The following is a 15,683-nucleotide window of genomic DNA, read 5'->3' on the forward strand; positions in this document are numbered from 1 at the left end:
TGTTGTTTGATCTTCTTTCCCTCTGATGTCAGAATCCAAAATTTCCTAGAGTTCACATGAAGGAGTGTCTGATAAATGGCCCACAGTTGACACCTCATCTCTAGCACATTCTTTTCATCAATACGTCTTACCATTTTCTGGATGCCATGCTTCTGCATTCTAAGATTATTTTCTGGTTGAAATATTCTGCTTTTACATTTCTAAACAAAAAAAGAGACAAAGATAGGTTAACCATAGAATGGTGCATAATCCAGAATCACTATTTGGTCACCCAAAAGAAATACAAAGCAATTCCATGCTTTTTTTAGGACACTTCAAAGACGTGGCAGCAAATCCAGCATCATTTATAGCAATAGCTTACAATATCTTATTTTTCTCTCCTATCTTTTGCCTCTTCCACCTCTAATAGGTGAGCTTTCTTCTTTGGTCACTCCTCCCCATTCATACTGTTATCACTTCCCTCTCTCTTAGAATTTAATTGATGGTTCTCCTTTCCTTCTCTATTTTATTTTTCTTTCTCCCCCATGGATGCTATTTCCTAAAAGACTATTCTCAATCTCTTATTTCAATCAAAATCTCCATTTGCCTACAATTCTATTTAGATAACCATATAATCTTTCTCTCCAGACTGGCGTTTGACACTATATTCTATACTCTACATTTCAAGGGCATACTTTGGTTGGCTCTTGTATCTATTCATAAAGTCTCCAGGCTATCATAGTTTAATTATCATTTGGCTTTGTTAGTTAAAGTATCATTTTCCAAACATCTGTACTTTGAATTCTTCACTAAAAATGACTTGTTAATTTCTATAGATATAGCTTACTAAAGCTTACATTTGCTCCATCTCTTTATTGATATATATGTACCAATTTATTAAAAGTTTTAATGACTGCCACCTACATATTTATTGTTCCTTCTTAACCCCTGTCAGTTGTCACACTCTTACCTCTTCAAGTAGGACTCTGAGTGTCTCAGATAGATATTATTAAGCACATAGTACTAGCCCACTGAAAATAGTGAGAGACAGAGAGAGGATTTGTTCATAATAGCAAATTAAATTTGAATAATACTAAAATCTTCAGAATATCATTCACTACTCCTATACCAATAATCTCTAATCTGTCAAGACATGCACTCCCAAAATTTGTCTTTGCTTATAATATTGATATGATCTAGAATGCTTTCCTTATCTGGTCTTGTAAAATTTTATCCATTAGTTTAAAATTATTTGAATTGGCATTGCATTATGGAGCTTTTTTTTTTTTTTTAACTCTACCTATTTAGAAAACTTTGTCCCCAAATACTTTTTTTACTTTATGCAATGCATTTAAATTTTATTCCATGACTGCCTCTATGGTTCTTAAAATAAATAATGCCAATACCAATGTAAAATCTTACTTGGTTCAGTATATTTCTTATTATTATCTCTAAAGAGGTGAATGGGAGAAAGAGATTTGAGGATTAAACTGATGAGAACTGTCTGATAATTTTATTCTAGTTTCCCCAAATTTCAAATTCTATTTCATGTAATGTTAACAGTTTATTTTACATAAATACAGCACCTAAAACACCTCACCTTATTAATTTTGAAACTAAGTATTTAGTTTATGACTTTGGCCAATATTTCCATATGGATTTTTTGTATAATACATCATAAATTTAATTGGAAACAGTACATAAAATCTACAAAATATTTTCCCAGGTAATATTTAGCTGAAAATACTATTGCTTGCTATGGTGCTTTTAGTCTCCAAGAATCCATAGCTGTAAAATGAGAAAGGAACAATGCTTATTCTGTTGCTGGTAAGACCAAAATAATGTCAGTTTATGTATACTAGTTCACTGACTTTGCACAGTTGGGATGTAGTGATCTTCGGTTCTATACTAGAAGAACCTGTGTGTGAGAGAGATTAAGTAACTTTTGCAGTATTACGTGGCTTCTGAGAATCCCAAGTGACATCTCCAAGTCTGTGATTTTTGCTGTACCTTTGTCTTATTTAGATAGGGACACTATACCTTTTGAAGGTGAACACCTAGTAACCAAAAGCCAAAGCTTTTGTTGTTTGTGGTTGTTATTTCTACTTTCTTATACTATACTTATATAAAATTAATTATGGGATTTGGGTAGTTAAAATATCAAGATTCCCATCCACTTATAATGATTAGCTATTTTGTGGATACTTCCATGTTAGTGGACATGAGCTTCTGTTGATTTTTCACTTGATGTGTTGTGATCAGAAAACACACTCTGTATGATTTTAGTTCTTTTAAATTATTGAGATGTGTCTTATGGTCCAGGATATAGTCTGTATCAGTATATGTTTTGTGGGTGCTTGGGAAGTATGGGTATTCTGCTGATGTTGGATGAATAATTGTACAGAAGTCAGTTACATGCTGTCGAATAATGGTATTGCTGAATTCTTCTGTATCCCTGCTGATCTTCTATTCGGTTGTTCTATTGATTATTGAGGGAAGGGTGTTGAATTCTTAAACTCTATTTGTTGATTTGTCAATTTCTCCTCTCAGTTCTATCAGTTTTGCCTCATATATTTTGCACCATTTTGTTTGGTGCATACATATTTATGATTACTATGGCTTCTCTATGGATTGGCCCTTTTATGGCCCATTATTTATGTAATGTCTCTCATTTTCTCTGGTAATTTTTTCACCCTTAAGGCTCATTCATCAGATATTAATATGCTGCTTTTACTGTTCTTAAAACTGTACAGTGTCAGAGAAGTACAAGTACCAGATGATTTCACTCATATGTAGAATTTGAGAAACAAGACAGATGACATAAGGGAAGGAAAGGAAAAATAAAACAAGATGAAAACAGAGAGAGAGGGGAACCATAAGAGATTCTTAACGATAGAAAACAGACAGGGCTCCTGGAGGGGAGGTGCTAGGGGGATAGGGTAACTGGGTGATGGGCATTAAGGAGGGAATTTGATGTAATAAGCACTGGGTGTTATATGCAACTGATGAATCACTAAATTCTACCTCTTAAGAGGGAGACAAACCATAAGTGACTTTTAATCTCACAAAACAAACTGAGGGTTGCTGGGGGGAGGGGGTTTGGGAGAAGGGGGTGGGATTATGGACATTGGGGAGGGTATGTGCTTTGGTGAGTGCTGTGAAGTGTGTAAACCTGGTGATTCACAGACCTGTACCCCTGGGGATAGAGTATTATGCCTCCATCAGAAAGGATGAATACCCAACTTTTGTAGCAACATGGACGGGACTGGAAGAGATTATGCTGAGTGAAATAAGTCAAGCAGAGAGAGTCAATTATCATATGGTTTCACTTATTTGTGGAGCATAACAAATAGCATGGAGGACATGGGGACTTAGAGTGGAGAAGGGAGTTGGGGGAAATTGGAAGGGGAGGTGAACCATGAGAGACTATGGACTCTGAAAAACAATCTGAGGGTTTTGAAGGGACGGGGGGTGGGAGGTTGGGGTACCAGGTGGTGGGTATTATAGAGGGCACGGATTGCATGGAGCACGGGGTGTGGTGCAAAAATAATGAATACTGTTATGCTGGAAATAAAAAAAAAAAAATAATACACTAAATGTTAACTAAATTGAATTTAAATTGAAAAAAATTTTTAAAAGAAAAAAACTGTATAGTATAATAGTTTTTCTTATAGAGTATGTATCTATTACCATAATCAATTATTAATAGTTATATGTAACAATCCTTATATTAATATAAATATTAATATGGAATAGATGCTATACTGATTATAATAATAAAATAAATCATCCTTCTTCTTCTACTCTTTCTTCTTGTAATTAAGATGGCATCTCTGTATTTCTATCAGTATTACTTAGGTATGGCTGACTCATTAGTCTTTGCTTCTGTACACTGTGTGCTGTCACCAGAAAACTGTCTGGACACCCAAGAGTATTATGGATTGTATCCATGGAGATCATTGGTCTAATGTCTAATTTTAAGAGGATAAGGGAATGAGAATACCTTATCCTGCACCTCTCAAAACATCAGCTGAGTGACTCAGTTACTCAATGTCCAACTCAGTCAATATGCTTGAGCCTTTTCACATGCCACGTTGTATCAACATGTGAAGGGGATACTTCTGCAGGGGGTGTTGGCAGTCCCAGGGATAGGCTACTATAGCTCTCTTAAAAGCAAACCTGGATCCCTCCAAGATAGACTGGGAAGCCTTAGAAGGAGATGGTTGATTATGAGTCAAGACCTGAAGACTCCCTGCCCCGTTTCCCTGTAGCCACCCAAAAAGTCATGCTAAGAGTTACTGGAAGATGAAAAGTAAGAAGTGAGAATAGTGGCTAGAATCCCAAAACAGGGAAAGAAAAAGGGAGATTGTTAGGAAAAGACTGACCAACCTAGAGGGAAGGCAGAGTCCTGTCAGAAGGAAATTCAGAGCTGTGTTTTAGGGTGGTTTCAATCTGAGCAACTCTGGATTGTGGACCCAGTGCTCTTTCTCTGCGCCACACTGTTACTTATTGGTTTGTTTCAACAAAAGCCTAATACTTTGGGTTATAGGGGAAAACACCTGTCATGCCCTCATGGCACAGCAAAGGGACTAATTCAAACCCAACTTACACCAGGTTTGGAGGCAATAAAACACACAGCAGTTGTCAGGGAACAGTTCCCTAACCCCGACAGTATTGATTTGAAAATTCTAGGGGGAAAAAATGTACCAATATGATCAAAGCCACCACCCCTCTTCAAGTATAACCCATGTGCCACCCTCCCCTAGGAATTAAAGAACCCAGGTAGCAGGGGGAACATATTAGAACAAAACAAAACAAAACAAAAATTATACTGTATATGTGTGTGTATATATCGCTCAGCCCAGTATACAACAGAGCCACAAAAGCATGACCCACATCACTCCAGTGGGCATCCTAATTCCACAGTCTAGATGATATCGCCCACCTCTGGTACAGGAGCTCACTACAGGAGAGAAATTTACCCTGGACACTGAGACCACTGCCTTAACAATGCTCAAGGCTGCTTCTCCTAAGACTCTGAAACTTTGGACATCAGTCGTCTGTTTTGCTTCCTTTGGTGTTAGGGATTCTATTACATTTTCTTAGCTAACTTTCCTTAGCCTTGATAGCTGCACTCTGTCAAAACATACTACCCTATGCTCCCATGTCTGAAAGAAAATTTTTTTCTTACAAAGCTGTGTACATCTATGTAGGCTGACAAGAGTTATTTTAAGCTACATTCCTAGAAGTGAGATTTCTGCATTGTAGGACTTAGACCCTTTTAAGTTACTTGATATTGCCGAAGTGGTCTCCAAAATGATTGTGCCTATTTACATTTCTTCTACCAGTAAATGAGAAGTTTTCCCAAACCCTGGCCAAACTTGATACTGTGGCATTTTTAAACCAATTTCTAGGAATGAAATGCTACCTTAGTGTTGTCATTTGCGTTTTTAAAAAATTCATTAATAAAATCAAATGTCTTCCCATCTGTATAGCACTAGTTCTTCAAGCATATTACTTTGCTACATGAAAAAAAATCTATATAACATTATTCTCTTTCTAATAGTGCATTATTACAAACACTGCTCTAGTGAAAATACAGAAATATCTTGTTATCTGTACTCTCATTATCCAAGTATTTGGTATAACTTGCAAAACTTTCTATTCCAAAGTCGTTTTTTTAGGGATGGTGGGCATGCAGAAGCAGAGGGAGAGAGAAAATTTCAAGTAGACTCCCTGCTATGCTCAGAGCTTTACACAGGCTTATTCTCACCACACCAACATCATGACCTGAGGAGAAATCAAGAGCTAGGCACTTAACCACCTAAGCCACCCAGGCATCCCTATTTCAAAATCATTATTGAAACAAGAACCTGCATCTCGGTCTGGCATATAGAATGCATCACAAATATACCTCAGTTGTTCATTAGATAGGATCAGGGTTATGCCTTATGAGTGTCGTTTAAAATATCATGAATCAACACTCATCTTCTTAGGACATTTTTAGAAGGTATAGCCTTTCCTAGGCCCTAACATGAACCTTTCAGTTTTCTGAACTACTTCACACCTTCTCTTCCCTCTTCAAATTGTCGACAACTTTGTCCAGACTGCAGTCTCAGTAATGACCTTCCTTATAATACCACTGATTAAAAAAAAAAAAAAAAAGGAAATCCACAAAACCACTTGCATCTATACTTTCGTATTAGGTCTCTTCTTGTCCTTGTGTACAAAACATCACTGCTGATATTGAAGACAAATCCCTCCACAGCCTTGCTAGATCTTGTCATTGAACTCCTCAGAGCTTTGTTTCCTAAAACGTCCAATTTGTTTCTACTACATAATCAAATTTTCACTCTTTCCTGGATTATTTCTATCAGCATATAGCCATATTCTAGAAAGATTTCTTGGGACCCACATTCTTTAGTTGCAACCCTTTTATTTTACTTCTCTATAGCAACACTCTTGGAAGAAATTCTCAATTTTCTTGGTCTATTTCCTCAGCTTTTACTATTTTGTCCTAATAACTGCACTAAAAATCAGCAAATTACCAAGTCATCTGTCCTTATCTTAACTTCTCAGTAACTATTAATTTCCTTTCAAGCACCTTGAACTTCTTTCTCCAATTGGCCCCTAAATTGCATTCCTACTTTATTAGCTAATTATTCCATGATCTTTGTAGCTGACTTCTCTCCCACATGTCTAAGTTATTGGTGCCTCAGAGCTCACCCTTGACCCTTCCTCTGTAATTTCACACACTCCCTACAAAACTTTATCCAGTCTCATAACTTAGATACCATCTATCTATTTTTGACTTCCAAATGTATATCTCCAGGCTTAACTACTCTCTTGATTATGATAACCACTAAATAATACATGGAATTATAAAATTATTATATTGTGGACCTGAAACAAATATAACACTGTATGTTAATTATACTTGAATTTTAAAAAAATCCACAAAGTAGAACTTTATCCCCACATACACCCCCATCTGCTTTTTCTCCCCATCTCAGTGAATGGCATCACACTTCTCTTATTGTGTTAGATCAAAGGGCTAGAAGCCATAATTAATTTCTCATTTCTTAATGTCCTATATGCCAACAACCATTTTTAAAACTATTTAATATGTACAGGGTGGTAGAAACTTTGTCTATCTGCAAAAGCAAAAGTGGTTTACATTATAGGTGCTCGTCAAATATCTGTTGAGCAGTGAATGAATGCAACAATAAAATTATTTTTTAGGTGAAATATGTAAACCTTTTCTTAAACCATAGTGAGGTTCAGAACAAAGGGAATGAGGTGTAGCATTGCTTTTATATGCTTATGTAAAAATATGCTCTAGAAATAGTCAATCGAGATTGTGATTATTTATGTTTTAAATTGATATTCCACTGGCATAATGGTTACTTCTCTACTTTTTCAGGTGTGTTGTTTTTGGCTTCCCTTCCTGGGTGGATTTCCTGATATTTTATACCTTTTCCACATCTTTCAATCTAAATATATAATTTAAGAAAAATTAGCCATTTATGGAGTAAAGATAGTCCCTGGTGACATTCCCAGGTATCTAGCAAAAGAAAAAGGCACACATAATTATCCAAGATGGATGTATAGTACTTCTGACAGCACAGGTTAAACAAAGAGTTGACAAATTCAAAACAGAGCAATTCCAATTCTTCATTAGAACTCTTGAGTTCTGGTGATGAAATATACAGTAGTAGTTAATTATTCTGATTTAGACTAGTAGGAAGGAAAGGACACTGTACGTTGTTATATGAATAAAAAACAGACTTTGATGGGTCATAGAATCTTTCAAATACTGAAGTTTGAGTCTTTTAGCTATAATACACTGGAGTAGTGTAGTGAATATCTGTTATTCTTATCTTGCTGGCATTCTTTGCTTCTTTTCCTTTAAGAGGGACAACTACTTCTTTCTCTGGGTGGAATCTATAATCACCTGGCTTCACTTCCTCAATATCATTGTACATATGAAGAAAAGTGTCCAATTTCCTTTTTAAATATTGATAAAAATCTTGGGAAAGGGATGCTATGCACTTTCCTTTGGCATTACTAAGTGTAACTATAACCCAAACTACATCTAGCGATGGCAAGGACACACTCTACTTGAGCATGAAACCATCATAGAGTAAGATTGAGCATGGAGAGGGCACAAAATAGAGGCTTATTTTACAATATTTGGTTGCACTACTACATTATTTGTATTCCTGGATCTGGCTATGACTAAACGATCCCTAAATTTTTATGTTTCTGGGCCAATATATTCTAGTACTTCTTGATTTTTTTGTCTCTTGTAACAGAAGTGTCCTTATAAGCATAAATAACGCTAAGGTTTCTATGTAGGTATTTATGTGATTTTTTAAAATAGTTTGTAATTAAAATGCATTAAAGTTATTTTCAAAGTATTCAGTATCATTAGAAACAGAAAATATAAGCATTTAGAACATTTGGGTTTTATTTGAAGTGACAACATAGCAAATTGTTTCCAAAAAATCAAATAATAACACACAGCCTAAATGTAATTCTCACATTGTGGATATACTAAGAAGAGAAGAATTATATTAAGTGATTGGATTATTAAATGCATGATTTTCTTTATTCTGTCATTGTTACTTCTTAGTCTTCTTTCTGCATCTCGTTTTTTCTCTCAAATGCTTTTATTACTCTTTAAACTGTGTGTTATTTCATCCACCTATATGATTTCACCCCGACTAACATGCTAACTTCTGAATTTGTATCTTCTCCCTGATTTTCAAGTTTCTGTATTCCACTGTTGCTGACATTCTTTCTTACAAAAAAGGTTTAATTTATTGCTGTTATCTCTTAGTCTCATGTGAAATCATTATTAATATTACTGGGTAGATATCAAGAGAGAAGAAATCTGAGAGAGTAACAGCTTTAAAATCTGTTAGGGTACAGAATGATATAGCTAAATAGCAAGTCAGAAGAGGCTGGGCATGCTCATTAACTCCTTCTCCCCTGGCACCCTTGCCCAACTCATTTCCCACTTTCTCTTCTCAAAGCTGTTCTAGTCGTGTAGGGGCCATCTAAATTAATAGCCACCATATTCAAATTCTGGGGGTGGTTATTGATTTGTCCCTTCCCCAAGTCCTGACAGCTAATCAAAGAATTTCCCCGTTCAGTGTTTCTCCAGTCATTTCTTCATTCCTTAGCCTAGATCCTACTGTCCTCATACTTTGTCTAAAAACTGCAGCAACAACAAAAAATAAAATAAAAATGAAAACTGCAGCAACCTTACATGGATCAAATAAGTTACTCACTGATGTTTTCATGGAATCCTCCTTGGAGTAGATTAGGAACCCCTTCTATATACTTTCCCAATTACCTGTATATTTGGTATCATTACATTTAGCACATACCACTTTATGTGTCTGTCTGTTCCTAGAGAAATTTCCCTTATTATTATTATTGTTCAGTGGGGAAGAGGTAAGGGATCTTGAGTCCTTTCAAAATATGGCAAATAGCATTTACCAGGTTTTATTTCCATTTTTATTTAAAGTTAAACTTTTCTGGTAACTGACCAATGAAAAATCTAGGGAACTTATCTAAGTTATTAAATTTTTTTGTGTATTTTCAGCATTATATCTAGAGTTAATAATTTGCTTTATGATCCTCAGCCTTTTATATACATATTCTTCAACTAATGGCTATGTGATAGTATTCCTCAGATTCTGTGATTTTGGAACATGCTCAAAGTCATGTTTAATCCTCTGGATTACGAGATCTATAATAAACCTAAATGAAATTTCTCTTGAGCCTTATATAATTTCAGATTTTAGAACTTGAGTCCAAGTTGAGATGTTACCTTTGATGGAAATTTCCTTTTCCTCATTTCGCTCTTTTCTCAAATATCACATCTTCAAAAAGGTCCTCCTAAACCACAGTTGCAAAATAGCTGTCAGGCCACTGGGTGGTTCAGTCTGTTAATCAACTCTTGATTTCAGCTCAAGTCATGATCTCAGGGTCCTGGGATCAGCTCCATGATGGGCCCTGTTCAGCACAGTCTGCTTGTCCCTCTCCCTTCCACTCTGCTCCTCCTCCTGTACATGCTGTCTGTCATAAAGAAAGAAAGAAAGAAACAAATAAACAAACATATAGCTTCCTGTGTTCTCTGTGCTGAAAATCTTCTGCAGATTGTTTTGTGTCTTCTTACCTTATTGCATGTTCCTCAAAGTATTAATTGTTAACTGACATAATGTGATTTTCAATTTGTTTGCTTATTGCCTTTCTTACTAGAAGTTCCTGTGATCACAAATTTTATTCTCCATTTTATTTCAAAAGTCTGGAACACAATGTAGCATATAGTAGGGCTACCATGGCTATTTTTTTTAAATAAAGAACAACTGGAAAATCAATTTGTATTTGTTTCATTTTCCACTCTATATTGTTCAATAAGGTATTATATTTTTCATTTGCTTTATTAATCAGTAGAGTTATTTCTCCTTTCCAATTTCAGCTGTATTATTGGGGTTATCATTTCTCTATTTAATCTAAGCATAATATAAACATAATATTTTTGCCTTTTGCCTTACCATTTTGTTTTCCTTGTTTTTATCTCAGCATCTAGTGATATCCTTTCCTTCCAGTACATTAATTAAGTATTGTTCTTTTACTTATTTTTGATGTATTTAATTTTGATAGATCTTTATTAAATTATCTCTTTTATTATTTTATTTTTTGGCTAAATTGCAGAGGATGTGAAAAAGCTGATTAGTTGTAAGAGAACATTTGTATTTGGGAAAACTGTTCTCTCTTGGTTTCATCTTCTAAATTTAGTCTTATGGGGCAAAAAGGAAAAAGATAAAGCATCAGTTTCACATCTTAAATTACACTGTCTAAGAATGACAAGTAAAAATACAGCAAAGGATTTGTATAATGGCTGTGGAATGACACCCACCACAGTCCATTCATGTCTAAACAAAAGCAAACTCTGTATAGTGACTAGAATTGAGCAGGGTACTTTCAAATTATTGGTTAACCACATTAAAGGTGATGAACTGTAAAAAGGCAGTCACCAATATATCACAGTTTACAGTGCACAGACAATGCATTCACCAGTCACTCTTTATGACTGTTGTCATGCTTCCATTTTCTAACTCTCATGGGAGCTTGAGGTATATATAGGTGTTGGAAAAACAACAAGTAAACTCAGGAAACGTTTTCTGCTCTTGGGTACCTGTCACACTTCCCTACTTTGATTCATGTCAGGATTCAAAGGTAACTCTTAAAATTTGCCAGGTATTAAATCTTTCTTGAACTATGGTTTTTTGTCTTTGGGTTCATCTATTTCCTAACTAGTAGAAAAATACATATACCAATTTTAGCCTTTTGAGAGGAAAATACGAAGGTGCTACGGTATTTGGAATTGATATTTTCCAAATTGAAATTTAATTCTAATTTGACTCAGTTTAACATTCTCTCTGTCTCTCTCTGGATTTAGAAGGAAGCTTTCTTGAAAATTAAGTATTTTTGAGTATGTGAAGTTGGTTAAGGGCATGGATTCTAGAAAAAATTGTCTGTATAAAAATCCTCTCTTTGTTCTACTGTCTGTGATGATTCTACTGCATGTGATTACATGACAACAAGTTATGTTTTCTCATTCCTTTTAACTAAAAAGTTATTTTAATATTGGTACTTAAATAATAGTGTTGTTGAAGGACTTAAATATGTTAAGAAGTGAGAGTAGGAATGACATATTAGGTGCAATGCAAGTATTTGATGTTATAATTACTTTTCAGATTTGCATTAGAGATTATTAGGTGTTATTTAGGAAAAAAAGTAAATCAAAATGTAGGTGTTATTTAGGGAAAAAATAGAAGCAAATCAAAACATGCACAAAAGAAAATTAAATCACCCATTTAATATGGTCAATAATCGGATGGGTAAGGAAGTTTTTAAACTTATACCATTTGGATGCCAAAATGAGTTATAGAATGTTAGGTCTACTTATGGAATATGAATTTTTATACAGTTCATAGCATTTAAAATATTCTATACAGTTTAAAATAATTATTCTAGGGGTGTCTGGGTGGCTCAGTGGGTTAAAGCCTTTGCTTTCGGCTCAGGTCATGATCCCAGAGTCCTGGGTTTGAGCCCTTCATCAGGCTCTCTGCTCAGCAGGGAACCTGCTTCCCTTCCTCTCTCTCTGCCTGCCTTTCTGCCTACTTGTGATCTCTGTCTGTCAAATAAATAAATAAGTAAATAAAATCTTTAAAAGAAAAATAATTATTCTATAGAAAACAGCATAATTATTATTGACATATTTCCATATTCCTATTTCTCTGCAATTTGGAAGTTTGTCTAAAGTAGTGGTGAATATGCCAATTTGTAAAAACATGATCAAGTAGAACAAAGGATGTCGGCTGACTTGAACTTTTAAAAGAGATTAGTGGCTCCCTATCTTGTAAATAAATTCAAAGTAATGTTTGGTTTTGATAGAGGAAGAAATTTCTTATCTTAATGTTAATTTGTTAAATCAAATATTGATAATAATACTCAGCAGCTGAAATTAAATTTTTAAAAGTGTTTCTACTTAAAATACTGAAATTGCTTTTTTGGGTGCCTGGAGGTTGAGCCTCTGCTTTTGGTTCAGGTCATGATCCGAGGGGCCCTGGGATCTAGCCCCACATTGGGCTCTCTGCTAAGTGGGAAGCCTGCTTCCCCCTCTCTCTCTGCCTGCCTCTCTGCCTACTTGTGATCTCTGTCAAATAAATAAATAAAATCTTTAAAAAAAAATACTGTGAAATTGCTTTTTAGAAAAAGCATTGATATCTAATATCTCTGGGTACGCTGAAATACTTTTCTCAAATATGTATCTTAAACTTACTACCTGTTGATTTAATTGGATAAATCTATAAAAAAACGTGTAGTAAATCTTAGAGGATATACCTGGGTCTCAAGAGAGGTTTGTTATAGGGACACAGTGGAAGATATCTTGACTGTAGAAATACCTGGCAAATCTCGGGAGATTTAAAATATTTCCTTCAATAGTATTACTTTGAACAGAGGAGGGGATCCAAGTTTTGTGGAGCCCGAAGCCTAAACAACCTTGAGAATCTTCTTTAAGGGGAAAAACAAACAAATGAAAAAGCAAAGCAAAATTATAACTACAACATTGGTACTAATGGATATCTTGAAGAGAAAAAAATACAACAAAATATAAATACTTATAAGCTTAAGTCTATAAGGATCACATTCATCATCAATAGAATTCATCATAGTCGAATATAATTTTTTGTCATTAAAATAGGGATGTTCATTTCAGTTCACAGTATTTTTATTCAATAATGAGATAGTGATGGTTGTTTAGAGGTGTGTCATGAATTTAGTAGTATCTTCATCAATGTATTTTATATCTAATAGCCAATAAAAATATTTTTCAGGTATTTTCATGTATTTCACTCTTCTTCATTAGATTATCAAAAATCAAGTAGCATATATATTAGTTTCTTTTGAAATGAGTATCTTCTTAAAGAATTACTACATCTAGTATTATCTTTTAAAAAGTACTTTTATCATTCATCTTTACTACCTTTATATCTCATTAATATTTCATCTGCATTTTTCTCAGTTCTTCAATCAATAAGCTTTAAAATGACAAAAGAAGACAAACTACAAGAAAAAAAAAATGTGACATGAGTGACTAAGTGTTAAAGTTAAATTGGATCCATTAAGCCTTCAGAAAAACACTAATATGTGAATTAGGAAACCAGTGATATAGTCTAAAACTGACCCTCATTTTTTAGAATCTAAGTTTAAATGTTATTCACTCATGAAGGTTAGAATAAGAACTTTTCATTCTGTATATTTATATGGCTTAGATGATACAATATTCAATATACACAACTATGTCATGCCCAAAATTCCTCCATTTTGTAAATGTTACTGACACAAAAATATAAGTAATGCTGCAATGAAATAAATATTTAACCAGTGAGTAAATTTCATATAACAACTCCAGGAAAACATAACAAAATGGTTACCTTGAAAAAAAAAAAAAAGTATTATCTTCACTAAATCCTAAGAATACGTTCATTCTCAAAATGAATAGTGAAGAATATTAGCATAACACTGCATCCTCTTTAGTACCGTTTATAACCTAGGGAAACATTAAACAATTGATTCTAATCTGAACAGGGAAATGTTATTTTGAAAGGAAGGTGAACATGTTGATAATCCCATTAAACTCAAATGATATAATTAAGTTAAATTCAGAAAATTAAAAAGGTTTGTTGGCTCAGGGAGTTGGTTTTTAAAAATCAGACCTTTCACCTCTAGGTTACCATTTTGAATCCAAACCAGATAAATAGAGACTGAAAATTACTAACATATGATGTTAAGTGATGGCTTATAGGAAATGGGTTGGTGGTCTCAAGTTAATCCCATGGACAGGTACCCACATCATTAAAAAGACCATCAGAGTTTGCAGTAATTTATCTCTTTACATACAGGCTTAAAAGAAACAAAGGAATTACTTGTAAGAAAATCTCTCAAGGGCAAAAAAGCAATTGGTTAAAATAGATTCAGGAAAAAAAAAATGTTTCAAAGTAAAACTTATTTTTACAAATGATATCAGAACCATAAAAATTCTAAGATTATTAGTTCAATTATTTTGATAAATATACATTTCAAAGCAGAAAATGATCCTTTGGATTTGTCAGTATTGGAAGATAATGAAGGAAAACAGAATAAAAGATATTTGAGCAGAATTAACACAAAATTCTCTGTGTGTGTGTGTGTGTGTGTGTGTGTGTGCGTGCCTGAGAATGAATAGATTTTCATAAAATGTATTTAAATTTTATCAAAATATCCAGTGTAGCATTAAATATACTCCTATATCTCTTAAATATAATGATTTTAAATTCAAGAACTACTTTATAATGTTCATCTGTGTGATGAAAACGTTTCACATTAGTAAACTGAAGTTTGTTCCTATAAATTAAAATAGTCCTGAAATTCAATATAATATGCACTTGAACTAGGATTTACTTTAAGTCAATTCAATTAAACTCAAACCACAGAAGCTGAAAATCTCGAACTAGAAACATCTTTCACTATTTCCTCATGCAACTTTCCCTTTTTCCCATTTGACATTTGAATTTCCTTCTTGAATTTGTGGTCATTTTTTTTTTCTCTAGTTCAATACATTTAGGAATGGAGAAATTTTTTTCATAAAACATTAAGTTCTATTCTGACATTGCTTGAGTGAATATTCTTAAATGTGTTGCATTGAAAATGTATATCCAAATCATATCCATCAGGGGGGTCCTAATTCTGCCTTCTTTGGTGACATCTAGAAAGTATTTTTTCTTTTCCCAAAAATAGTATTTCAAATTGATCTTACCTTTCAGACATACTCAGTTACTGCCGAAAACTACATAGCTAACAGTTAAAGTAGCAATAGAAGCTTTGGCTTGCCACCTTCACCAAGTCCTGTGCTTTTAACCAAGATGCTATCCTGTCTTCACACTGCTGATGAGGAGGAGAACAGTGATTTCATGAATCAAAAAGAAATAAATGCATGTTGCATAAATGCCACTCTGAAGGCATTTGATAAAGTTTTAAAGGGACAAGGCTTGGACAAATGGCTGGTTACAAAACTACAGAATATTGGGCAGGACCGGGCATGAGTAATTTACAAATTGCATGACTTGTTAGGTATTTCAGGG

The sequence above is a fragment of the Mustela erminea genome, chromosome 11 (assembly GCF_009829155.1).
Source record: "Mustela erminea isolate mMusErm1 chromosome 11, mMusErm1.Pri, whole genome shotgun sequence".
Lineage (NCBI taxonomy): Eukaryota > Metazoa > Chordata > Mammalia > Carnivora > Mustelidae > Mustela > Mustela erminea.